The 27,687-nt window shown below is 36.2% G+C and overlaps 1 long non-coding RNA gene across 1 annotated transcript in view; it reads right to left on the minus strand.

Moving 5' to 3' along the window:
• Positions 1-25,550, minus strand: part of LOC123834307 (uncharacterized) — a 42,419-nt gene extending 16,869 nt beyond the window's left edge. The window contains exons 1-6 of the long non-coding RNA XR_006788434.1: positions 25,359-25,550; positions 21,550-21,640; positions 21,258-21,458; positions 14,672-14,728; positions 14,025-14,110; positions 307-505 (exon numbers count right to left, since the gene is read on the minus strand). This is a non-coding gene — a long non-coding RNA (uncharacterized LOC123834307). The remainder of the gene's footprint in view (positions 1-306; positions 506-14,024; positions 14,111-14,671; positions 14,729-21,257; positions 21,459-21,549; positions 21,641-25,358) is intronic.
• Between the last annotated feature and the right edge of the window lie 2,137 nt (positions 25,551-27,687).

Raw genomic sequence — 27,687 nt, forward strand, 5'->3', positions numbered from 1 at the left:
GGTATAAACCATAGTAGGGCTGATAGAGAATGTCTGAGAAATACTCATCCTCAGCTACTTATCTATTTGTTTATTTACTTTTCTTCTCTGAAGGCCCAACAGTATTACTTTATTTATATGCTGAGAGTTATTTTGTATATAAGCCAAACTCTTAATTTTAATACCAGCTGTTGTTCCAATGAGCTATCTTGGTTATATATGAAAAGACTTCTAAATTTTAATATAAATGTATTAACTAGCTATTGCTGTGTAATATACCCCCTGAAAACTCAGTGGTATTCAGCCATAAGCATAATCATTACTCACGAGTCTGAAGGTCAGCTGGCCGTTGTAGACTGGGCTAAATCTGTGGATGTTTGTGGGCTTTTCCATGTGTTTGCAGGTCAGCTGGGGGATGGATAAGCAAGGACGACCCCACCTTCTCCTGAGTCTGGGCTCTCTTCCTCCAGCTTCTCGTTTGGCAGAGATCCCAGAGGCAGCAGAAACATGAAAAGCCTCTTGATACCTTAGTTCAGAAGTGAGGGTGAATTAGAGAATCGGAAAACTTTTGCAATCAGTCTACCATATGTTATACATGTTAAAAATTACAACTAAAAGACTTTTTGTAACACTTTTTTGGGGGAGCAAAAAAAATGTACAAAGTACAAGGATGCAAAGAGCGTTAGGGAAGCTGGGCCATTTTTGTAATCAATCTATTTCCAATCTCATAAATTACAACTGAATAATTTTTTTTACATCACCTTTTTTTCTGGAGTAAGTGAATGCTTCACTTTTCTTCATGACCCTTTTTACTTTGAAATACTATGGTATTTTTGCAACGATGTGGATGGAACTAGAGTGTATTACACTAGGTGAAATAAGTCAGGCAGAGAAAGACAAACACCCCATGTGATTTCACTCTTACGTGGAATTTAAGAAACAAAACAGATGAACATAGGGGATAGGAAAGAAAAATAAAATAAGATAAAAACAGAGAGGGAAGCAAACCAGACTCTTAGCTATAGAGAACAAACTGAGGGTCGCTGGAGGGACGTGGGTGGGGAGTGGGCTAGATGGGGGATGGGCATTGAAGAGGGCACTCGTGATGAGCACTGGGTGTTGTATGTAACTGATGAATCACTACATTCTACTCCTGAAACCAACAGTACACTATATGTGAACTAAGTTGAATTTAAATAAAATCTTGGAAGAAAAATAAATAAAATGAAATACTATGATATTCTTGGAAAATTTAAAACAAATGTTTAGGTTATTTGTTAATGGTTTTAGTTCATGGATTTTTTTTCCTTCTGTGATTTGATAGGCAAGGTTTTATGCCACAGGTGAAACTCTTTTTAGAATTTAAGATGCAGATAAAATTTGTCAAGAGCATAGCTTTCTGTACCTTCAACCAAAATCTCTCTCTTTAGCATGGTTAGGAAGCGGGGTATTTCTAAAACATGCAGGTTATTGGGTTCTAGTCCTAGAGTTTTGATTTATTAGGTCTGAAATGGAATCCTGCTTTTGCTTAGGAATTATGACTATAGAAGTCTGATATGTTTGGGTACTGCACCTAGTTAAGAATAAAACTATATTCAGGAAACATAACACATATTAGAGAACTTGCTGGTTATACTCTGCTTCATATAAGCTATTTAAAATCAGGGTCAGTGGAGTCAACCAAAAAATATCAACCACAGAAATCATGGAGGTATCTATAGAAACCACAGCAATTTATTTTGGAACACTGCCTCTTTAATTAATACAGCGTTGATATTAAGCAATCAGACTAATCACTAGGTGGCAGTGCAGAAGGTAGTATTTTCATCCAGAGAAAGCTAGTGCAAAGGGCCAGAGCTCAGTAGGCAATGGATAAACAGAAAGGGAATTTTGCCTAAATAATAGGACAATGGAATATGACAGCATTAGCAACTAAAATTTGAATATCATTTTATATTGTGTAAAAAAAATTATCTCCTCATTTGATCCTCAAAACAACAGAAATGAAACAGTGGACATTGTACTTTTACGTTATAGATGAGGACTCTAAGATCACAGTGGTGCTAGAAATGCTTGCCTAGGGTTACACAGGAGTAAAAATATGTTCAAGACATGCTCATCTTCAGACTCTGGCTGAATTATATTATGCCTGTAGTAAAAACCATAAATGAACACCTAACCAAAGTCATATTTATGTATTTAGGTACAGCAAGGGTGAACACAATCCAGAGCAACTTTGGGGCATCTCAGTAAGAGGGACTTGGAACGGCATTCATAGGAAATTTGGGCCTATGCTGGATAATTCTAAGCAGAGTGGTTTAGGGAAGCAGGGGCCAGTCCTGGGCTAGAGCTGTCAAAAATGAGAAGCAGTGTTACAGTAATAATAACACAAATGTTAATGCAATCAATTATGTGTTATAGAATTAATTATATTAATACATATAAACAAATTATAAATACAACTATATAATATAAATAAATGTATGATTATATAAATAAAATTATGTTTATTATATATTTTAATGCATATTATATTCTATATATAATGTACACTATATAAAAATGTGTTACTAGTATATAATATATATTATATGTATTATATAATATAAAATTAGTATCATGTGATTAATTATTACTATATTATTAATGTATAAATTTTAATAATATTTATCTAGGATGCTGAAGGAATAAAGTGGGTCTAGCAAGGTCATTGGTAACAAAGCAAACATCATTCACATCAGACAAAAGAAGGAGATATTTGGGCATCTCTGTGGTTATGTAATGACCTTATTTTTATCTTGTTCCATATACTCACAGAGTTATCTCTGTCTGCCTTGTTGATACTCTGTCTGTGCTAGCTTGGGGAATATAAAGATTTAGTTGCCATTTAATATAAGCTGAGTAGTTCTTCCAGATTCTTGATGGGTAAAGTACTTAAAGACTTTATTATTTCCAATAATAAAGGAATGCAAGAATATAACCATTTTTACATGATAACAAAATACATTGGTTAGCAGGACTTGATCAGATAATTATTTTGAGGAAGAAAAATTCTGTGTACTACCTTTTTTTTTATTATTCAAGTATAATTAACATACAGTGTTACATTAGTTTCAGGTGTACAATATAGTGAGTGATTCAGCAGTTCTATACATTACTTGGTGCTCATCACAGTAAGTGTACTCTTTAATCCGCATCACCTATTTCACCCTCCCCCCCCCACCGCCCTTCTGGCAACCGTGAGTTTGTTCTCTATATATAAGAGTCTGTATTTTCTTTGTCTCTTTTTCCTCTTTGTTTCTTAAATTCCACATATGAGTGAATCATACAGTATTTATCTTTCTCTGACTTATTTCACTTAGCATTATACCTTTTGGATCCATCCATGTTGTTTGCCAATGGTAAGATTTCATTCTTTTTTATGACTGAGTAATATTCCATTTCCATATATCACATCTTCTTTACCCATTCTTCTATGGATGCACAGTTGGGTAGCTTCCATAGCTTCGCTGTTGTAAATAATGCTGCAATAAACATGGGCGTCCATGTTTCTATTGAACTGTGTCTATTTTTGTGCCATATACTATCTATCTTTAATCAAAGAATAATATTTCATATAGTCAGACCAAAATTTAACTTACTTTAATTATAACAAGGCAGGATTTGGGGGGTTTTTTTGTCTTGTTTTTTACTGAAGCACATAATCAAAGGAGAAGCAAAGATGTCAAGGCCTGGATACCAGAAATAAGTAAATAAATCATTCATTCACTAAATTAGCCCAAGGCTCTGCGGGGACATCAAAACTTCACATAAATTGTGAAATTAAGAGTTTTTAAAAGGATGTTGCTAATGTTTATTTAATCATCAAATACATAGCAATGTGACAGATATAATTCAGGAAATCAGGAGCTTAAAATTAATGAACTAATCTAAGGCAAACAACATATGACAATATATTTCTTAAGTTTAAAATTAACCAGATATGTTTCTTAACATAAGTCTTCATGTGTAGAGAAAATTTTCTCACACTGAACATGATCAAAAAACAATTATTATTTATAAGGACAAATAAGAAAGTTGGCAAACATACAAGAGAACTTCAGCTTACAAAGAAGAAATTAAAAGATCACCCACAAACAATCCTCATTCTTTATATAATTCAATATAATATTAGAAAGTTTGGAAAATTCTAATGTAATATTCAGATTTAAGATATTTTAGTATCTCACATCTCTGAAAGCTGTGTTTTACTTTTTGATATCCTTTGTCTCACTCAGAGTTTCACACATGCTTTTTGACTTCTCTAAATAAAAACATTATAATGCATCAAATTAATCAAATAAAATAATTGAATCACTCAGAGCTCTAATTACTTTGATTAGACCCTTAAATTACAAGGTAGCTTTTCATTATCTAATCAATTAATGTCACCTGTGTACAAAAACAAATAAATATGAAAGGACATTTTAGTAAGTTCATTTCACTAAATGTATTATTATATATTTATTAAATGATAATTAGAAATTTTCCTAAGAAAACAACATTATATTTAAAGACTAAAATTTTTGTGGAAAATAACTTTCTGGGGCACCTGTGTGACTCAGTCGGTTAAGCATCTGTCTTTGGCTCAGGTCATGCTCTCAGGGTCCTGGGATCGAGCCTCGTATCCGGCTCCCTGCTAATTGGGAGGCCTGCTTCTCCCTCTCCCTCTGCCTGACACTTCCCCTGCTTGTGCTCTCTCTCTCGCAAATAAATAAATAAAACCTTTAAAAGAAATAATAACTTTCTTACTCTCTTTGGCCCTGTTACGTATTTGCTGACATTTAAAGAATCCACATTTTAAAATAGTAACACATAAGATACAAACAAATTCTTAGAAGGCCAACATTTATTTATTTTAAGGAAAATAATATTGAAACATACCGAAACAAATGTTGATGGTTTACATTACAGGATATTTGGACTTATATACAGGAATAAAATTTATAAGATGTGTCATACAGAAAATAGAGTGGCCTGATCTTATATATCATCATAATATGAAATGCTTTTCAATTAAAAAATATCAGTCTCCACACTTTTACCAAACAAAATATGAAAGTTGCAACTAATAAAGAGTGGCTTACAGCCCTCACTTCATATAAGATCCACCTGTATTAAGACTAACCCCCCTTCCCACAAAAAAAAAAAAAAAAAAAATTGTTCCCCAGTGAATTCTCTCTCTTCCCAATTAATTCTGAAGAATGGTAGTGTACGTTATTTCTGATTTCCTGGAATTGACAATGATGGATTAGCAACTCAGTTCTACGGCATCACTTAGTCCATATTCTAAGTTCAAAGGATCAGCTGATGTGGTACTTGGCAAGCTGTCTAGGGGCTTGCTGATACCTGTCATTTTCAAGCAGGACCAGTGATAAAAATCACACCTCACCCTCCTCACCTGTCCAACCTCTGCTTCAATTGAGTGTGGTTCAACCTTACTCTTTTCTCCTCTACTTTTTGGGGTGTTACATGCTATATTTTTTTTACTTCACCTATTTAATACACATATTTTTAAAATTTAACTTAAATCAAATTATGGCTTTATCCACGACTTGTTTTTATTCAATCAATATTAGCTGGGTTTTAGTCTCATTTTTACAAATGTTTTTGTTTACCCTTCCTCCTTTTTGTTGGAAACTATCCATTTTCCCTCCTGTCTGTGGAGGGTAGTTAGTGGTAAATTCTGTTCTGTTATCTAAAAGTATCTTTATCAGCCTTCTTTCCTAAAAGATCTTTTGTCAGGAGTAGACTTCTAGATTAACAGATATTTTTCTCTAATTCAATAGAGATGTAATTCTATTATGTTCTACCTTCCCTGTTGCAATTAAGAGGCTATTAGTCTTTCCTTACTCTGAAAATGACCACCACTCCAAACTTATCCACCACTTTAAAATCTTCTCCTTTGCTTTGCTTTGCTGTTCTACAACTTCTCCGGGAAGTGTCTAGACTGATATATATATATAAATTTGTGTTGTTCTGAAGCCTTAGCTTTTTCATTCTCTAGATTATCTAAATCATTCTGGATCTACAGGAATCAAGATCACCCTGCTGAATTCTTATTCACCTTATCAGCTCCACCACATTAAGCAAACTTTAAATGCTATCACTGTCATATATAGTGCAATTGACCATAAAGTCAGAATTCAAAGTTTCTAGAGTGTGGCAGAAACCCTCTGAGTGAAAGTTAGATCTGGCCCTTCCTTTCTTCCCAGAGATTCTACTTTCACTGTGTTTTGGATCTGAAAATTTCTCATTTTCATCTCCATTCATCAATACACTCTTCTTCCTTAGGTGTATCTTATCTTACATATTGTTTTAATTTGCAAGGTCACTGAAAATATCCAATAAAACAATGCATAGAAAATTGAGAAATAGGAGACCCAACTTTTTTATAAAGAGGGTTATGAAGGAGGAGGAAGATAAGGACTACCTTATTTGAGAAGGTAGAATTTGCAATGTCTTTTAGCCTCCCTTCTCCTTTTCTCTTATTCCCTTCCATGCGCAGGAGGGGGGGGTGGGCAGGGCAGGATGCTGTGTTACACTTTTTCTCTTTCATTCAAGGTCCTGACTTGAGATTTCTTATGTAGGATAACAACGATTCAGAACAAAACCAACAAGAAGGAATATTCAATTCACATCATAAGTAGAGTGCCTTGTTTTCATTTCCCCCTTCCCAAAATACAACCCTAGGAGAAGTCTAGGGAAAGGAATCCTGTGTGTGAGACAAATGAATCCATATTCCCACATTTACTGCATATCAGCTCAAATAGTGACATCACAATCTCTCCAAACCATTAGCCACAGAGGCACCTTTGAATTAAAAATGAGATTGAATAGAAATGTATTAAAATTGAATCAGAAGTGAACTGGAATCTCCTAATAATTAAAATAACTAAAACTGTGGGATGAACTGAGCTGTTGCTTCCTATCATTTGCTTTCTCAAAGTTCATTTCACATTCCTGTGTTAAATCTTTGGTTTGACTTGAATTAGGTGCCTATCCCATGGTCAAGGTGCAGTGAGCATTGACACTGATTCTCCTAGCAGGAATACATGATGTGGGGAAGGGGTATTTCAGTAACCAGATCACAAAAGACAAAAAGGAAAGAGATCATGGGCAGATAGGAGCACTGCCTGACCATGACAGATCACATTGAATTTAAGATGTTACTGGAACAGAGAAAAGGATAGTAAACTTTGTCTGATAGATAGATAGATAGATAGATAGATAGGTAGATAATAGATAGATATAGATAGATGATAGATGATAGATAATAGATATAGATAGATCGATAATAGATGATAAATAGATGACAGAGAGAGATGATAGATGGATAGATAGATAGATAGATAGATAGATAGATAGATAGATAGATAGATAATCTAGGTATACCTAGATATATATACACAGCATGGGGGGAAAATGTAGCTGTATCCAAAAGGGAATCCAAGATATTAGGGATTAATATTTAAACATGAAAGTAACTTGGACAAAATTGTGAATAGACTAGTTTGAAAAAAAATCAAAGCTCTAGACTTTACATGAGGTGTTAAATTTGTGATGAGTGTGTTAAACAAAAGAAACAACTGCATTTTTGTGGATAAAAAATGCAAAAATTAATAACATCTTAGCCATGGGTTGTCTTCTTACTTTCTTTAAAATCACATAAGCAATGCCAAATCTGAATAACTATATTATACACAGGCATATATACAGATGTGTGTTTTTGCGTTCTTAAGTTAGATTTACACATTTCCTATAATAAAATATAACTTTCTCAAAAGCAAAGAAATTATTTATCCTGAATAAATATCTCAATGCTATGTCTATTAATAAATAAATTGGTTGATTAATTAAAAGATTAAATTGTGTAGGGCTCTGATTTGACCTTTTTAAGTAGGTATGATCAGTGTTCCAGAAAACCAGTCACTGGCGAATAATAGAAAATGGAATGGAGTATTTTGTGGCCCATTGTATTTTGTTTATTTTATTTGTTGTCTCTTTGCCATTCTTCTAAGGCAGAATTGCAAAGCTCTCTCCCAATGTCAGCCAACATCAGGCATTTTGCCAGACAGGCAAAGAAGTGGAGGTAATATCATAAAGGGTAATGACTAAATTTATTTTAGAGCCTCTGCTTCTATAGCTTTGGAAAGAAAGTGATTCATAGCTGAGAAATCAGAATAATGCAATCAAAAATCCCTGTGGTACCGTTCTTGATCTTTAAAGCCAACACACATCTGCAGAATGGAAAACTGAACAGGAAGCCTGCTTTCAAACACTTGCCTAGTTGTGCTTGGTGGTTCACCAGTTAGACAATGTTCCTTATCAATATTTCAGAGTCTGATGGAGCACGTGCCCTTTGTAACCAAAGGTCATATCAAGAACTGGAAAACAGAGTGGCTTGAAGAAAGTCAACCCCAGTAGTACTAATCCTAGCTACCAAAGAATATTAAAATATATATATTTTTTTTTGAGAAATATTTCAGAAAACATATTTCTCATGGTGGACTTAAAGTTCAGAAGCTTCAAAAGCTATCATATATTAAGTTGTTTAATTGCAAGAACAGAAAGACATTCATGCTGATACATGTACGGAAGTTTATTTTGTTAACACATATAGATGATCTTACAAATATTTGTGAAACTAGAAAACATGCTCATCCAAGGTACATGCATCTGGAATTGGAAAGTTAGAGACCAAAGCCATGCTTTCATTTCTACTTCTCACTGGATTATCTAATGTACTCTCCTAATTCTCTCCAAATACAAACTTCATAATGAGTTTTGCCTTTGCTTATCCCCAGTGGCTCCAGCAAGCCGTCTCATCCACTCTGGCTTTCTATCTAAATGACCACTCAACACTTAGCAATAGCTAGCCTATACTCTTAAGGTTTCTAGTCCAAATCCTTACATAATCAGAAAGATTCACTATATGCCATATAGATTAGGTTCCTTGGGTCAAAACTCCACTCCTGTTATGCTATTAAAGGAGTTACACACTACCAAAAAAAAACAAACAAACAAAAAAAAAGAGGCAGAAAAAGATGGTTGCAACTTCAGTTGGCTGCAGAGTATCTACAAAGGGATTAAAGATAGGGAAGCAAGCTTCTTTACTAAAATTAGTAACGTATATTTAATATATTAGGTTTACCAGCCTAAACCAATTGAGCTAATTTATTTTTCAAATAATGAGGGGTTATATTGTGATCTACAAGGTAAATAATCTGAAAATATGTATGCATGAAGTATACTCCCTGGCCTTTTTGGTTTTTTAAGGGTTATGAAAAAGAAAAGGGAAAAAGTGGAAAATGGCCCAATCACTTTCCTAGAGTTCCTAGTCAAATTAGCAAATCCTTGGGAGAAAAGAAAAGCATGGTGGATGTATGGTGGGATAGGAAAAGACATGCTTTCTGGATGTAGATATGAATCTGTGAATCCACAAGACATTCAAAGGCAGCATTTGAATGTCTCACAGATTAACAGATTTTAACAATTCTCCCAAATTAAGTCCATATCTCTCTACCATTTGCCCCCCACAAACTTTCTAACTTCTACCTCAGCGTAACTGCTGGCTACACTGATGTATTTACTGGTCACTGTATGTAGCATGCCCTTCATGCCAACCTGGCTTGGAACATTCTGCCCTTCCCTTCTGTGTGATGAACTATTGCTCATCTCTTCAACTGGAGACCAAGCTTTGCTGTCTATTGGAAACACTCCCTGACTCCCACAGAAGGCCTAGATGTTTCTTCACCCATGATTGCTACACTGCATTTTACAAAGCACTTAGAAAACAATGATACACTCTTTTTTCTTCTGTCTTTATGTCTCCCTATAAAATATTTAAAAGTCATTGGATAATTTGCAACTGGCTACAAGAACCAAAAATAATGAAAATATTAAAATAATGGTTTAGGTCTTCATCATTACCAAAGGTTACTCTCTTTCTAAAAATCCCTCCTCAGTTCCTGAACAATTTATAACCAATTAAATAAATAGAGCATACAATATGTGCCAGATTGATACCAAGAAAATGGCCCCTATTCTTTTTTCTTAAGTCTTTATTGAAATTCTAGTTAACATATAATATAATATTGGAAAATGGCCCCAATTCTTCAACCCTACCCATGCCTTCTCACTCTTTGCAACCTAACTTTGGAATTTGTCCCTTTGAAACTGGACTGACTTGTGACTTGCCTTAGCCCTTAGGTGCTTACTCTACCATGTCTGGAAGCTCTGCCCAGAAGGAGAAATGAGCCCAGGCTAAACTTCTGGAGCATAAGGAGCCATGTGTTGCTGCACAAAGTGCATTAAGCCCAGATTGGGTCTTCCCAGGCCTGTCAGCTCCCACAAATCCAGTCATGGATGCATGACCAACCCAGTCCAATCATAAAACCATCAAGTGAAAGTAGGCACGTGGGATATACTGTTTATTGTTGGGGGCCACTAAATTTGGGGGTGATTTATTACTCAGCAACAGTTAACTGACACAAAACCATACAGAATTTTAAAACGAAAAGAAAAATATCCCCTTACCTTAGAATAGGGAACAAATGCAGCAAAGATCAAAATTGTAAATATTTAAATATTTTATATAGAATAACAGATAAAAGAATCAATATAAACCGGTATCTAAACTAGGTTAAAAATCATATATTCTTTTTTATGGGGTATTTTTGTCATATTATTTTGTGAAAAACAGTTATCACTACATCAGGGTTTTGTAGTCACATAAAAATAATTAAATGTCATAATAAAAGTACTTTATTCATAAGAACATAAGCACTTATATCAATATCCCAATTTTTATATTGCTATCCAGAATCCAGTTTTCTTGTAAAGTTATATTTAGACTCACAAAAATGATTGAAAATGTATTTTCCTCATTTGATTGCCATTACTAAAAGTGAGAACTAAAACATTAGCATCAATCTGCTACTTCATTCTATCTTTTCTTTTTAATCTCTTGAATGAATGGCTTGTTCAGATCAATATCCATGATTTATAAAGCTATTTCATTATCTGTAGTATTATTTGAAGATTAATAATCCTATTAAAATACTAGTATCTAGAAATAAAGGTGTGGAAAAATCAGTTTGTCTTAGACATAAACGTCACCACGCATAGCTAAAAACAGTTCCATTTGGATCATGTTTTCTATCTCACAGACTATAAAAGTCACATTTACTTTTACTGTATAGGGACTTCAATATTAATTTGATTAATTCCCTGCATAAGTCTTTTGTTTTTTAAATATATCATAATGTGTCTTTTCTTCTTTTTCCTAAAGAGAAGGCAGAGATTCAAGGGCCTTGGCAAAGTTTTTTAAGATTGGAAAATTTTAAAAGTATAAGGATTTCAAACTAGGTATTTCTGTTTAATAATATATATGTCGTAGATAGAATTTGGAAAACTCAAAACCATGTATGAAAGAAAAAAATGTGTAACTACAGAAAATTTTACACTGCATTTAAGTTATTCTTTTTTTAATTTTTTTAAATTTTTTGTTATGTTCAGCTAGCCACCATTTAGTACATCATTAGTTTTTGATGTAGCATTCAATGATTCATTAGTTGCGTAAAACACCCAGTGCTCATCACCACTTGTGCCCTCCTTAATACCCATCACCCAGTTATCTCATCCCCCCACCCCCTCCCTTCTGTAACCCTCAGTTTGGTTCCCAGAGTCCAGAGTTTCTCATGGTTTGTCTCGCTCTCTAATTTCTTCCCATTCAGTTTTCCCTCCCTTCCCCTGTGGTCCTCCACACTATTCCTTATGTTCCACATATGAGTGAAACCATATGATAATCGTTTTTCTCTGCTTGACTTAATTCACTTAGCATAATCCCCTCCAGTTCCATCCATGTCGATGCAAATGGTATTCATCCTTTCTGATGGCTGAATAACATTCCACTGTATATATGAACCACATCTTCTTTATCCATTCATCTGTTGAAGGGCATCTCAGCTCCTTCCGCAGTTTGGCTATTGTGGACATTGCTGCTATGAACATTGGGGTGCATATGGCCCTTCTTTTCACTACATCTGTATCTTTGGGATAAATACCTAGTAGTGCAATTGCTGGGTCATAGGGTAGCTCTATTTTTAACATCTTGAGGAACCTCCATACAGTTTTCCAAAGTGGCTGTACCAACTTGCATTCCCACCAACAGTGTAAGAAGGTTGTCCTTTCTCCACAACCTCTCCAACATTTGTTGTTTCTTGCCTTGTGAATTTTTGCCATTCTAACTGGTGTAAGGTGGTATCTCAATGTGGTTTTGATTTGTATTTCCCTGATGGCTAATGATGGTGAACATTTTTTCATGTGTCTGTTAGCCATTTGTATGTCTTCTTTTGAGAAGTGTCTGCTCATGTTTTCTGCCCATTTATTGAACATAAGCACTTATATCAATATCCCATTTTTTGTTTTTTGGGTGTTGTTTGAGAAGTTCTTTATAGATCTTGGATACCAACCCTTTATCTGTAATGTCATTTGCAAATAATCTCCCATTCTGTGGGTTGCCTCTTAGCTTTGTTGACTCTTTCCATTGCTGTGCAGAAGTTTTTTATCTTGATGAAGTCCCTATAGTTCATTTTGCTTTTGTTTCCCTTGCCTTTGGAGACATGTCTTGAAAGAAGTCGTTGTAGCCAATCTTGAAGAGGTTATTGCCTAAGTTTTTTTTTTTTTTTAAGATTTTATTCATTTATTTGAGAGAGGGAGTGAGTGGGAGCAGGGGCAGGGGCACAGGGGAGGGAGAAGGAGAGGGAGAGAATCTCAAGTGGATTCAGAGCTCGATGAGGGGCTTGATCTCATGACCCTGAGATCATGACCTGAGCTGAAGCCAAGAGTCGGATGCTTAACCAACTGAGCCACCCATGTGCCCCCTCATTTAAGTTATTCTTAAGGCTTCAATCACAGACTGCAATGATATCACTTATCTGTGCGATCTAAAAAAGCTGAACTCATAGAAACAGAGTGGAATGGTGGTTACCAGGGGCTGGGGGAGGAGGAAGTGGGGAGATGTTGTTTAAGAATACAAACTTGCAACTAGTAGATAAATAAGTTCTGGAGATCTAATGCACAGCTTGGTGATTATAATCAATAATACTGTATTATAAATTTCAAAGTCACTAAGAGACCAGATCTTAATGGTTTTCACCAGAAAAAAAGAAATGATAATTATATGATGTGATGGAGATGTTTGTTAATGCTAAGGTAGTAATCATATTGCAATACATAAATATATCATATCAACACCTTGTACACCTTAAATTTACACAGTGTTTTATGTCAATTATATCTCAATTTTAAAAATTGTCAGTCCAGCTCTGATCTCTTTACTGAGCTTTAAAAGCAAGTATCTAATTATCCACCAGACATGTCAATTTGAATACACTACAGATCAAACAAACCAAACCTTCCTCTTCCCCACAAGCCTTATTCTGTGACCAACATCATGATTCTTTGTTCAAACCACAAACCTGGGCAGTAGCCTTGATTCTTGTTTTCATCAGAGTCTACCTTCTCTGTTTGAAGTCCTGCTATGTCTATTTCTTAAATACTTCTCAAACTTGTTTGATTCACAATTTCATTAATCCAATTTAGGCTAAAATCATATCAACCAAAACTCAAGCCACAATTCTCCAAATGGCCAGTGGACTTTTATTATTGATAATCTGAATCCCATCATTTGCCGATCAGGGGATTAAGTGTCTTAACAAAATCCACAAAGTCCTGCATGTTCCAGGTCCTGATAAACTCTTAACTCTCTGGACACAGTGTACTGAGCTGCTTGCAAGTTCCATAATTCTCTCTCCCCTTGGAGATCTTGAAAATTCAATTTCTTCCTCGTGGAACACTCTCACATAGCCCTCCTTTCCTTGCATAAATCCAACTTGTTTCCAGACACCTTGCCCTCCAGGAAGATTGGAGATGGACCCTCACGTTGTCCCCAGAGCCTCCTGTTTTTTTCCCATCACATCCCCACTCTATTGCTTCCTTACCTCTGTCTCCCGTTAGGTCCAAGAGACTACAACTTCTTCTCATCCAGCCTGGTAATATCTCTAATGCTCAGCATTAAAGCCAGTTCCTGGCTCAGAATGAAAGAAAAAAAAACAAATTGAATAAATCAAATAATGAATTAAAAACTTATAATAATTTAAGTGGATAACCCTGATTTGTTCACCACTCATCCCATTTCCAAGGTGGATTTGTTAAATTGAGTATTTTTCTTAAAAACCTTACAAGATGAAGTACTGAATCAACTGAGACGGGAGATTGTTATAGTAAGTAGAAAGAATGCTGAATTAAGTCAGGATAGAGGAGACCCAGTTTTGAAATATATTTATACCTGTGAAACCATAACTGCAATCAAGATGGTGAACATGCCCAAAACTTGCCAAATTGTACACTTAAAGTAGTGTAGTTCAGTGTATGTCATTTACACTTCAATAAGCTTTTTTTTTTTTTAATGAGTAGCATTAAATTGGTCAAGGGAAAACAGTGACAATATAGGAGCTTTAAACATAACGCCTTAACATGTAACATGTGCATTCATTCACAGATGGTAGCTTTTGCTGTAAGGCAAAAGAGAGATAATCATATGATAGCAGCATAACAGGAGAGTTGAATTATTAAAAATACCACTCACCTGGATTGGTTACATGGTATGCTTCTTTCCACCATAGACTCTTCCATCCATCCTCTCCTGTAAAACATCATATAAACACAGAGAGAAGACACTTCACATTTTCTTTGCTACCAGTGAGTAAGTTGTAAGCCACTCCATGTGGTCATTTTTGCATTCTGTTAAAATTGATTAAAAATAAGGAAATAGGGCGCCTGGGTGGCTCAGTTGGTTAAGCGACTGCCTTCAGCTCAGGTCATGATCCCAGGGTCCTGGGATCGAGTCCCGCATCGGGCTCCCTGCTCTGCGGGGAGCCTGCTTCTCCCTCTCCCACTCCCCCTGCTTGTGTTCCCTCTCTCGCTGTGTCTCTCTCTGTCAAATAAATAAATAAAATCTTTTAAAAATAAATAAATAAATAAATAAATAAATAAATAAATAAATAAATAAATAAATAAATAAATAAATAATAAAAATAAGGAAATAGTAAAATTGCACGTTAGACTTTTGGAACTGGAGAGTACCTTACAGAATTTGGTTCATATTCCTAATATTGCAGATGAGCAATCTGAGATCCAGAAAATTGTCTGAGCTCTAAAAGGCCACACAGTGGGCACTTGGAAATAGCATTCATATCACCCATTTAAAAATCCCCCAGTAGAGGGGCACCTGGCTGGCTCAGTCAGTAGCGCATGCCACTCTTGACCTTGGGGTTGTACGTTTGAGCCCCATGTTGGGTATAGGGATTACTTAAAGAAATAAAATCTTTCAAAAAAACAAATTCCCCAGTAGAACACATTGCCAGAGGTCTTTTTTTTTTCTGAGTAGTTTTTTTGATACAATTTATTATTTAATCAAATTCTGTATCAGTCATCTTCTCCAAAAAAGAATACAAATAATATGTCACCTGAGGAACTTCATTCTATCCACTTAGGCAAAAATTAAGGCTACTCCTCACTGCGTACATCCATTTTCACCACTGCCTTACAGTTTCTTTCAGGCCCACCAAAAGAATTATCCTGCTGAACTTTTCTTCTTCTCTAAATGTCTAAATTATTATATTTACATGGTAGGTGATTGGCCAAAATAAATCTACGTAATGAAATTTTGGATTCAGAGAAGTCTATCTGAGAAATCCACATTTTTACTGAAACATTTAGAGAAAAGCAGCCACAGAAGACCATCTCAGTATTATATTTCCTGTCAGCACTCTGAAAGATTACTTATTACCAACTACTTATTTTAGGCCTGAGCACTGAGATTATGGTTCGTTTAAAGATAAAACGTTTGAAGCGTTGGTGGTATAGTGGTTAGCATAGCTGCCTTCCAAAGTTAAAACGTTTACAGTGGCTCACCATAAAGTTGCAATATATAAGCTTTCCATCGCTAGGCAATATTCTTCTATGGTAGTAGAATATCTGCCAGCAAAAAAAGTTTTTGCATTAATCATTGCCTTGACTCTTTCATTTTTACGAGCACTAAGCTACGTTTTATAAGACTGAAAGGCATCTCAAAGAATGAAAATGCTGTTGGCTGCTTTGCTGACTGATCTTGTTTCCTTATTTATAAAATCATAAAAATAAGTCATTTTCTTTTTTTCTTTCCTTTTTTTTTGGGGGGGGGAGGGGTGGTGGTTATTGTTGTAGTGATTATTGCTTTGGCCAAGTAGGGAGAAAAGATGGACAAAGAGAAAACATGAAAGATTGTTTTTCTTTTTCCAGTTACCTGGAGAGATGCATAAGGCATTCCATAAAGTATTTATGCTATGATTCTAATGAAATTACAGCCCTAGATAAAGTGACTAATTGTCAGAGTTGTCTTTTACACAAAGCAGCTATTGTATTAATAGTTTTTAATTATATTATTATGGCTACTATCTTTCAATTAAGTTATGCAAAAAATACAACAATGCGAGTTTAGCAATATCTAGAAGGATACAATGTGGTCTCTGTTACCCACTAGAAATGACCACTCATAGTACCCTTCCACATCTGAGCATCCCACTCAAAACGTGAAGATTTGATTCAGCTCAATGATTCATGAATTCACACAATCTGCTTGTTTCCATTAAGCACAAAACTGGTCTGTTTTAGTTCTGATAGGGCTTAAAACGCTAACTCGCATATAGCCAAATTACATAGCATGCCCTTACCAAACACACACTTCCCATTAATCAGGATTCTACTTGAAGACCATAAACAAAACTAGCTAGACTGCTCATGGGACATCTGTGTATATATTACATGAGTGTAGCTCAGCACATTTTCACAAAGCAAACACACCCATGAATCCAGCACCCAGATCCCAGACCGAGAACAGACATCACAATTCCAGATACATACCTCCCCTTTTGGGCATGACTCGCACCCACTGGGCAACCACTAGCCTGACTTCCAAGACTTTTGTAAGCATTGTGTGATCTTGACTTATTCGTAAATGGAATCGTTCCATTTTTGGAATGTTCACTATTCAATGGAATGTTCACTTCTGTGTTTAGCTCCTTTTGCTCAACATTAGGTTGATGATATTTATTTATCTTGGTGTGGGTAGTTGCAGTACATTCTCATTGCTAATTAGTATTTTAATTGGGCAGGCTTTCTAAGAGTTGAAAATCAATGTAGTTTTTATATGGTCAATATATTTTGTTCTATATGAATATATTATGTGACAATGTAGATGTATCTGCCAATTGGCAAGTTTTTAAAATAAAAATAAAAATTTATTATGTTTTCCCCTAGGTACCACTCTTTTCTTACAATGTTTTCCCTTTGTCTTTTGATTAGCTAGAGAGAATTATAGACGAAAATGTAGCTTGAGAGAAAAAATAGGAAATATCTGTTAACCATCCTCCACAGTAAATGTTAAAATCGCTATATACAAAATAATTACTTTTCAAATTTTAACATTCCCTGGTTTGCATTATGTCTACTCTCTTCAGTGTAAGGAGGTTTTACATCTTATATTTGCATCATGCTTGAGAATAAAGCATTTTTATATTTTTTTTTCATTTATATTCCACAGAACTCTGTTAGAAAGGGCAGTTATCTCTTGAGTACCTCTTATGTCTTGTACAACACTAACTATGGTGTGATATTTTTTAAAAGAAAACATCAACAGCCACAGAATGATATTATCATGGTTATTGTGCTTCAAGAAAATAGTTTGGGAGCTGAATATGACCAAGGCTCCTGGAAGTGCAGGGTAAGAGGAGAAAGTACTCACACTGGGAGAAAGCAACGGTCCTGTTTTCATAATACCTTTAATTCCCTTTCTCCATTTTGAGAGTGTCATTTTCACCTACCAGCTTTTCTTATCCCCCCTCTTCTCACCAAAGTAGGACTTTGAGGTTGAATTTGAACTTGATGCGAGTAGAAGAGGACCTATCAAGTTAGAAAGCTGTAGAGGGCGCCTGGGTGGCTCAGTCGGTTAAGCGACTGCCTTCGCCTCAGGTCACGATCCCGGAGTCCCGGGATCGAGTCCCGCATCGGGCTCCCTGCTCGGCGGGGAGTCTGCTTCTCCCTCTGACCCTCCCCCCCTCTCATGTGCTTTCTCTCTCTCTCATTCTTTCTCTCAAATAAATAAATAAAACCTTTTAAAATAAATAAATAAATAAATAAATAAATAAATAAATAAATAAATAAATAAATAAATAGCTGTAGAAAGCACCCAGAGATAAATTTTTCAAAGGTAAATATCTCTTAGCTGGTAGCAAAGAGCCACATCCTCATCTGGGAGGGCTAGTCCTGGCCCCATACAGATCCACAGAGGCAGGAAGTCCTTAGAAGAGTGAGCTCTCAAAGCAATTGGTTGGGTTGTCAACATGTAAGAGTCTGAAGACAAGTCGTATGTTTTAGCCATGACAAATGGGAATCATGAATCCTTCTATAGGCTGTTCAAAGTTTGTGAGAAGAGAGGACCAAGAGGGAGAATGTCAGGACCAACATCCTAAAGGACATCATGCAGGGAAACATGGATATGATGTATATAACAGGCAAATGTCACCCAGTCACTGACTATTACAATGAACAAAGCAGGGACACAACCACAAGGTAAAATCAGCTGCAGGTGGATGGATATTCAGAATTTCAGCTTTAGAAATTCTGGTTTTCACCTGAATTATTTAGCTCTTATTCTAGGATTCCTTGTACTTCTGCCGGCTGGGGATGTAGTTGGCCTTGGGTCTGCATACCACTGATGCAAGGCTTACAGCATTTGATAGTCAGTGTTGGAGGGATGAGCTTAGCATAACATCACTCAACTGTTCTTTCCCTACCTTCCTCTTCGTAAAACTGGAAGGTTGAGTAAGAATATCTCTAAGGTATTTTGGTCGGCAATTCTCAATTTTTTCATCTTTTTATCATTTTCTCACATAATCTTTTTAGAGGTTAGCACTTCTTAAGGTCATCTCCACCATATGATTCTGAAAAGTCAGACTCATTGAAATAGCAGAATTAATCTTGCCATAAAAATAGACAGAGGTCAGCACAGTATCTAAAGCCAAAAGGAAAAAGCAGGGGAGCCTGTGATGAGAAAATTCTGCTCGACCTCACCTTTCTATTTCCTTTGGCTTTGGCTTTTATTGGATGCTATATTTCTGGAGGAACCATTCCCATTTGCTGCAGGTAAATGGTTGTGTTCTGAATTTATTGAGACAAGCAGCAGAAGGTCAAGGTATAGGCCAAGGGTAACTAAAACAGGGAAAGAGAACATTTGAGAATGATGTAGACAAATGCGAACTTCATGGATTAGTCATGTGTTGGCTGGAAAGTGGTAAGCATTTGCAGAAAAATATAACAGGCCTGATTTTAAACAGATAGAACAAAGGAAAACGCTGAGCCCATTTATTTTTTTCATTTCCTCCATTCCCGAAATTGTCCTGGGTTGCGACAAATAATTCTGACAAATGAAAGTCCTTAAAATTATAAAGCATTGCCTATGGAATTTTTGTATTAGTCATATACTTAACTAGTTTTTAAGAGGAAAAAAGCCTGTAATTTACATAATACAAATTCAGTCTCTGGATTTTTAAGAAACATGTAGGTAGCTGTTCTAACCAGATGATAACTTTTTTTTTTCCCCTAATGTAAATGGTCAAAGATATCTTACATTCAAAAAAAAAGAAGAAGATAGCAGGAAGGGAAGAATGAAGGGGGGGAAATCGGAGGGGGAGACGAACCATGAGAGACTATGGACTCTGAGAAACAAACTGAGGCTTCTGGAGGGGAGTGGGGTGGGGGGATGGGTTAGCCTGGTGATGGGTATTAAAGAGGGCACGTTCTGCATGGAGCACTGGGTGTTATATGCAAACAATGAATCATGGAACACTACATCAAAAACTAATGATGTAATGTATGGTGATTAACATAAAATAATTTTAAAAAAGAAAGAAAAAATAAAAATAACCATCTGAATGGGTTAACTGAGCACAGATGTTCTTATGAAAAATAAATAAAAAGGAAATGAGAAGCTGTAAATCTTATACTGTTTCCTTTACAACAAATAGATTCTGTTATCACAGATTAAATAGTTTAGGAATGTTTTCCTTCTTAATAAATATTAAAAGCACTAAATTAGAATCCTCTTTTAATATAGCCCTATCTAGGACATGATACTATTTCTCCTAGGTTCCAAGTTGGTCAAAACAAGAAGTCTAATAAATAGCTTTTAGTTAATAGCCAAATAAACTTCTGAATATGAGTTCAGAATTTAAGTGAGATGCTCTTACAAATGTATATATAAGTATTTAACTTGGTCATTACCTGCTAAAAGAATGCAGTTCATATGTGTGTGTAAAGCAAGGGGATACTGTTGAAGAAAAGCAAAGTTTTCTTTAATTAAACTTTTTTATTTTGAGATAACTATGATTCACATGCAATGGTAAATACTAATACAGAGACATCTCATGTACCCTTTACCAGCTCCTTCCAATAGTAACATCTGGCAAAACTAAAATATTAATTATCACAACCATTATGCTGACATTGATGCAATCCACAGATCTTGTTCAAATTTTCATTGTATTTGTGTTTGTGTGTATTTAGTTCTGGTCAGTTTTATCACACATGTAGGTTTGTGTATCTACCACCACAGTCAAGATACAGAATACTTCCATCATCATATGGATCCCTCATGTTGCTCTTTTATAACTGCAAATCATTTTTCATCCCCCAAATGACAGGAGTCAAAATGAAAATGAAAGAAAAAGATTTTAAGGAAATTGGAAAAGATAAGAAAATATGAATGGGATTAGTAAGACACAAAAGAAGATAACAAGAAACACAGATAATGAATGCCTTGGCCTGGTTTTCTCCCAGAAAGCAGAGCCTGGAACAAAAACTCATATATAAGGCATTCATTCTGGAAATTGATACCAAGGAATCAAAATAAGATATTGGGAAGACTAAGACATAGAAGGTGGAAAAGTTAATTTAGTTGTCTGTCTTTGGAGCTGATCACCATTGAGTCTGGTGGAGTTTGATCCTGCTGGGACACATTGAGGAATGATGTAGAATGCACCCTAGAATTCATTAACAATGGAACAGAAAGGTGAGCCCTCCACTGGCCAAAGTCTGGTTCATAGGGCATTACCTCCTTCATACTTCAAGATACTCACATGGGTCAGAGCCAAGCTGGATCCTATGGAGAGCCCACGCTGCAGCATCTCAGAAGGTCCAGGACAGACCCTTATTGACACATGGTGCAGCTGATAAAGATGCAGTAGAGTTATCTTTGTGAAGCCGGTTGATAGAGTGAAGGATGCAGTATATGGTGGACTGAGCAGAAGTGGGATAGCACACAAGAAGTGTCTGACATCCTGAGTTTCATGGATGAAACAAGAGAACCACTGCTTAGTTATAAGCAAACTCCTCTCAGATGAGGTGCCTGATCAAACTTTTATTGCTTACCATCAAGGGCCTTGGGAAGGCTCCAATAAATTCCTTTGAACTGTCTTCCTTAAGCAATTGTTCCAGTGGACTTTACTATAGATTCTCCTTTCTGGAAAGACATCAAAATGAAATGATTAGAAGTGAATAAGTATGAAGCTCTGTTTTGTTCAGTAGTTTGTAAAATGCTTTTAAAAAGACCAATAGATTTTTAACGGAGGACAAAGAAGATAGAATTGATTTCAAAATCTTCTTGAAGTCAAACTAAATTATTAGTCTCCTCTGTCACTGAATAATTTAAATTATTTGGCTTTATGTTTTTGCCTAACAAACAACTATAATGAGACCCCAAATATACAATTATTATTAAACTAAATGAAATCAAATTTAAGATTATCAAGTGGCTGGTTGGTTGGGCATGAATTTTAAGGCCCTGTAGGACAAATATCCCACAGTGTAAACTAAAACTATGCTGAATTAATTACTTTGGTGGTGGTTGGGATGGAGAGGGGTTGTTTGTGCTAAGGTCAGACAGAGGTAACTGACTGAGGGTTTAGCTTGATATATTCAATCAGTTAGTTCTGGCCCTTGAAGTCAGTTAAAGTATCAGACTATTTTTGAGCATAATATAATTTCAAAGCCTTCAGAGTGAAAATACTACCAGACTGAAGTTTCTCTGTACTATTTTCATGCTCTGATCATAAGTTCTTCCTTATTTCCAAGTAGTATGAATAGACTGATAAGTAGGTGACCATATAACTTCTCGTTGCCCTGGATCCTTTAGAGGGTAAAGAGGGGACCATATCTAGTTTTTCTAAGTAAACAACTGTTAATTGGGACCATTTTGGGTTCACTAAATGTGTGGTCGTCCTATTTACAAAGGCTCTGGGAGAATCTTTAAAAGCAGCTCTCTTGTTTGTTTTTCCTAAGCCATAAGAGAAGTAATAATCATAATAATGACCATTATTAACAATGGTATTGATGGTTGAAAACTAGGAGATGCTGAGTTAGATGTTGAGTTGACAGATGCTGGTAACAAATAATTAAAAATAAAAGTAAAATGAACATTATTTACCTGGGTAATATTGAATATTCATAAGGTTCTTGGGAACCTCAAAGAAACTGCAAGACTGCCTCACTGGAACCTTCTCTCATTCAAACCAAAGTAGCCTGAGTGTCAAGTACTCAGACAAAGCAAGGACCTAAGAGCCAATGAGTCAAAAAAATTGAGAGACCTTGGGATTCCTGAAGAAATGAAAAGCTATAGCATTATGCTTTCTGACCCGGGATCCTTCTGATCACCAGAACCTTAGACAGTAGGGTTCAGAGACCAAAGAACTCACAGTTCAGGATCAAATAACTAGGGTGCTGAACTAGGGCACTGCTCAAGGAACACACTCTTGCTCAAGGCTAAGACATGTGAGTTTCCTGAACAGCCCACTAATTTGGTGCTTTTTTACTATTACTATTGTGGGGCGGGGGGGGGGGGGCAGGTAGCAAAAGCAAAACAAAAAAACACATAACATGAGATTTACTCTATTAACAAAATTTTAAGTGTCCAGTACAGTATTGTTAACTATAAGCACAATGTTATATATCATATCTCTAGAACTTTCTTATCTTGCATGACTGAAACTCCATTACCACTGAATAGCACCTCCCCATTATTCTTCCTCACAACCCCCAAGAACCACTATTTTTATTTCGTTTCATTTTATTTTCTGTTACTTTAGATACCCTATTTATAGACTGTTTCAAAAATATTGTTCAATGGTTGTTTAGAATGAAAACTGAATGAATAATTGAAGAAGGACAAAGAAAGAGGAACCTCCTGTTCTCTGCCTGTCTCGCTGTGGTAGACTGAATAACCAACCCCCAAGTGTCTTAAACCCACAACTTGTGAATATGTTCTTTTACATGGCAAAAGGCACTTAGCAGACCTCTCTCTAAGTTAAAGATTTTAAGATTATCCTGAATTATTCAGACCGGCTCAGTGTAATCACAATAGAATTAGATTATAAGAGAGAAGCAGGAGTGGCAGGCAGAGAACATGATGTAACAATGGGAGGGAAGATGTGGTAACAGAACAAAGGTTGGAATGAGTCCATTGCTGGCCTTTAGAAATTGGAAAGGGCAAGGAAGTAGATTGTCCTCCAGACATAATGCAGCCCTGCCAACCAATTTTAAACGTCTGATGTCCAGAACAAGATACCAAATCTGTGGGACGCCTGCGTGGCCCAGTCGTTAAGTGTCTGCCTTTGGCTCAGGTCGTGATCCCAGGGTCCTGGGATCGAGTCCTGCATCAGGCTCCCCCCTCAGCAGGAGCCTGCTTCTCCCTCTGCCTGTTGCTGCCCTGCTCATGCTCTCTCTCCTTCTGTCTCTCTCTCTAACAAATAATTAAATAAAATCTTTTAAAAAAAAAAGATACCAAATCTGTGTTATTTGAAGTCATCCAGTGTGTGGTCATTTGTTACAGCAACATGAATGGCAGCAAACTAATATAGAGACTGGCCCCAAGTTTGAAAACCTCACTCAACAAAACTAAGCATCTGCAGTTACCAGGATTCACCTCTTGAAAAGGTGATATAGCATCTTCACCTCACCTGAGCCCTCTGGTCTTACCAGGTGAGATCCGGTGAGACTACTGACCTCTCTACATTATCAAGGTCGACACCATTAAATGTACAGACTTCTCATGAAAAGAGTGATGTCAAACACATTTTCTATTTCTCCCGACATTTCCAGTGATATTTTAGAGCCCAGTTATGCTTTCATGTCCCCAGAAAACAGCCAATGCCAGGTTGATCTGACCCTTAATCTTCCAGGGTTGGAAAATTGTAGGGTAGCCTACACTGCCAGCCAGAGTATTTTTTTTCTTTTCTTTCTAGTTTATGACATATGCTCCGAAGCAGAAGCAGATTTCTCAAAAATCAAGGATAGAGGTTCTTTATTATTATCACCCTTCTTCTCTCCTAAATAGGGTAATCATTGCAGAGGTCACTAGACAGGGTCAAAACAGAACCAGAGGGGAACTCAAACGCCATGTCAGTGAGGCTTCTGCCAACAATCTTATTTCTAAATTTCAACTCCTGCATCCCTTGCCTTGTTTTACTTTTTCTGTTTCCCTTAGCACATATTACCTTCCAACTCACTATGTATTTTTTTCATTTATTGTGTTTATTGTGTATTTTCCATCTTCTCATGCTAGAATGTAATGCACTGGGTCAGGATGTTTATCAAGGATCATTAACATACCCAAAAGACCTATACAGGAGTCTTTAAATGACTGTTCTGTTTCACCTCCGGGTATAACACCTGAAGGTAACTTGGGATTGTTAACCATTTTGGGTGAGGGTAACCATTTTGGAATGCGAGAGGTTTCTATTGCCAGTGAAAATTATTGTCATAGCATGCAAATGTAAGAACGTTACATAGTTACATTATTATTTATGACCTTGGTTGGTTGGTTGGTTGGTTGATTTGTTTATTTATTTATTTGTTTGTTTATTTATTTATTTATTTATTTATTTCACTGGCAATAGAAACCTCTCGCATTCCAAAGTTTGAGAAATATTTAGAATAACTGAAATGAAATATTAGCTGTGTACACTGGCATTTGCAAAGCACTCCTTGGCATTTTGCTGCATCCGAATTTTATACGAGAAATTGACTGGGAACTTTAAGTGAACCAATTTTAAAGTGATAAATCATTTTTTTCCCCGAAGTGAAGTATGTACCTGGGAGTATGAGATCAGTATCCCAGTGCTCACTGCAGGAGTAACTTTAGAGTAACTAAACCGTTACAGTTATTTCTGAAGCTAGAGACTTACCTTTCTCCTTGCAATACTTGATGATATACTAGCATCAGATGCTGTCTTGATTCTACTCCGGAGGTGGCTGTATTTCTATCTGAGAACTGTTTAGCAGTCTTTGATTGACTACACATAGGATCTGGAGGATTGTTTATTGCATACATTCATTTTCTAGTAGTTTCCACTACGATTGGCTGTTCAAGTAATACTTCTATTGGAGTCAATGACTTCATATCTTCTCTTTCTTGGTCCTTTTTGTAACATGGCTACAGCATGACTTAGCATTCCAAGAAAACATTTCATTTCCCAAGGGATTTCCTGTTTCCTCCTACTTATGTGGCAACCATATTCAAAACAAACATTTCATCAAGACTCTGACACCTTGCCAATTTAGGTCAGGACAGGCATTCATGTTTTAATCAACAAAATTTAAAAGAGAAAGAAAGAAAAAGAAGAAAGAAAGAAAGAAAGAAAGAGAGAGAGAGAGAGAGAGAGAGAGAGAAAGAAAGAAAGAAAGAAAGAAAGAAAGAAAGAAAGGCTTAACCTGCCCCAGAGATTTGTTGTATATCTACTTTTTTAAAACACAACTTCTTAAAGAGTTTATTTATTTGTTTATTTGAGAGAGAGACAGACAGAGCACGAGCAGAGGGTGGGGCAAAGGGAGTGGGAAAGAGACAAGCAGACTCCCTGCTGAGCATGGAGCCTGATGCAGGGCTCAATCCCAGGGCCCTGAGATCATGACCTGAGCCAAAGGCAGACACTTAACTTACTGAGCCACCCAGGCACCCTTAAAACACAACTTTCAGTTACTCCAGAATTACAGGTTATAGGAGAAATATATTAGTCTAATAACTACCATAATGATATTTTTTTCAATGGAGTTGCAATTTGTACAGTGTTTTCAGTGCTAATATCGATGAAAGAAATTAATTTTGTGTTTATGACCATGAAATATGACAATTCAGAAGGTGTATTGATGGCATAATTGTTTCTCTAAAATTAAAAAGTTATCTAGCTCATTAAATCTAATGAATCAGTATAAATGAATATTTCCACATATAATTATAATAGAAAGGACAAAGAAAGAGAGTAAAAAAAAATAAACGATGGTATTTTACCTACCTCCACATCTACCTTCCTTTCCTTACCCTACATTCTTTTATTGTTTTGTATTATTTCTTTTTTTTATGATGTTTACCATAATACTGGATTTGCTTCATTAAAGTTTTTTGTGATTCTCTGTCTCTTCTGTGTGTGTTCTTCTGGTGAGTGTTAAGGAGACAGAGAGACAAGAGGGATTTGACCTAGATATGGAATGCTCAGTTTCAAAGAACAGGGCCAGTAGGAGGGAATCCTCCCATGTCTCATGATTTGAGAGCAGATTTGAAAGTGACAGGAGTGCAAGGAAGTTTTATGGTACTCAGAAATAACCATTTTTGCTTATTGTGTGAAATTTTCTTGTTCTTTTTTTCTTTTTATGTTATGTTAGTTGCCATACAATACATCATTAGTTTTTGATGTAGTGATCCACGATCCATTGTTTTCGTATAACACCCAGTGCTCCATGCAGTACGTGCCCTCCTTAATACCCATCACCAGGCTAACCCATCCCCCCTCCCTCTCCCCTCTAAAACCCTGTTTGTTTCTCAGAGTCCATAGTCTCTCATGATTCATCTCTCCCTCCAATTCCCCTCCCCTCCTTTTTCCCTTCCTTCTCCTAGTGTCCTCCATGCTATTCCTTATGTTCCACAAATAAGTGAAACCATATGATAATTGACTTTCTCTGCTTGGCTTATTTCACTTAGCATAATCTCCTCCAGTCCCATCCATGTTGATGTAAAAGTTGGGTATTCATCCCTTCTGATGGCTGAGTAATATTCCATTGTATATATGGACCACATCTTCTTTATCCCTTCATCTGTTGAAGGGCATCTCGGCTCTTTCCACAGTTTGGCTATTGCGGACATTGCTGCTATGAACACTGGGGTGCATATGGCCCTTCTTTTCACTACATCTGTGTCTTTGGGGTAAATACCGAGGAGTGAAATTGCTGGGTCATAGGGTAGCTCTATTTTTAAATTTTGGGGGAACCTCCACACTGTTTTCCAAAGTGGCTGTACCAACTTGCATTCCCACCAACAGTTCTTGTTCTATTTGATAATGTGATTGAACCTACTTCAAGGACCTAAAATGTACATCAGATGCATTGGTACAGATCCTGTCAGGCTCTCCAAAACATCATCTGGTGAGAGTGTCAAATGAGCAAAATAACTGTGTTCCCAAGAACAACTAAATATTGTCCATGAGCGGGGAAGGTGATGTAATTTCTGCAATGTGAGTGAGGGGA

The sequence above is a fragment of the Mirounga angustirostris genome, unplaced genomic scaffold (genome assembly GCF_029215605.1).
Source record: "Mirounga angustirostris isolate CCGP_5_RB_7025 unplaced genomic scaffold, mMirAng1.0.hap1 SCAF_7, whole genome shotgun sequence".
Lineage (NCBI taxonomy): Eukaryota > Metazoa > Chordata > Mammalia > Carnivora > Phocidae > Mirounga > Mirounga angustirostris.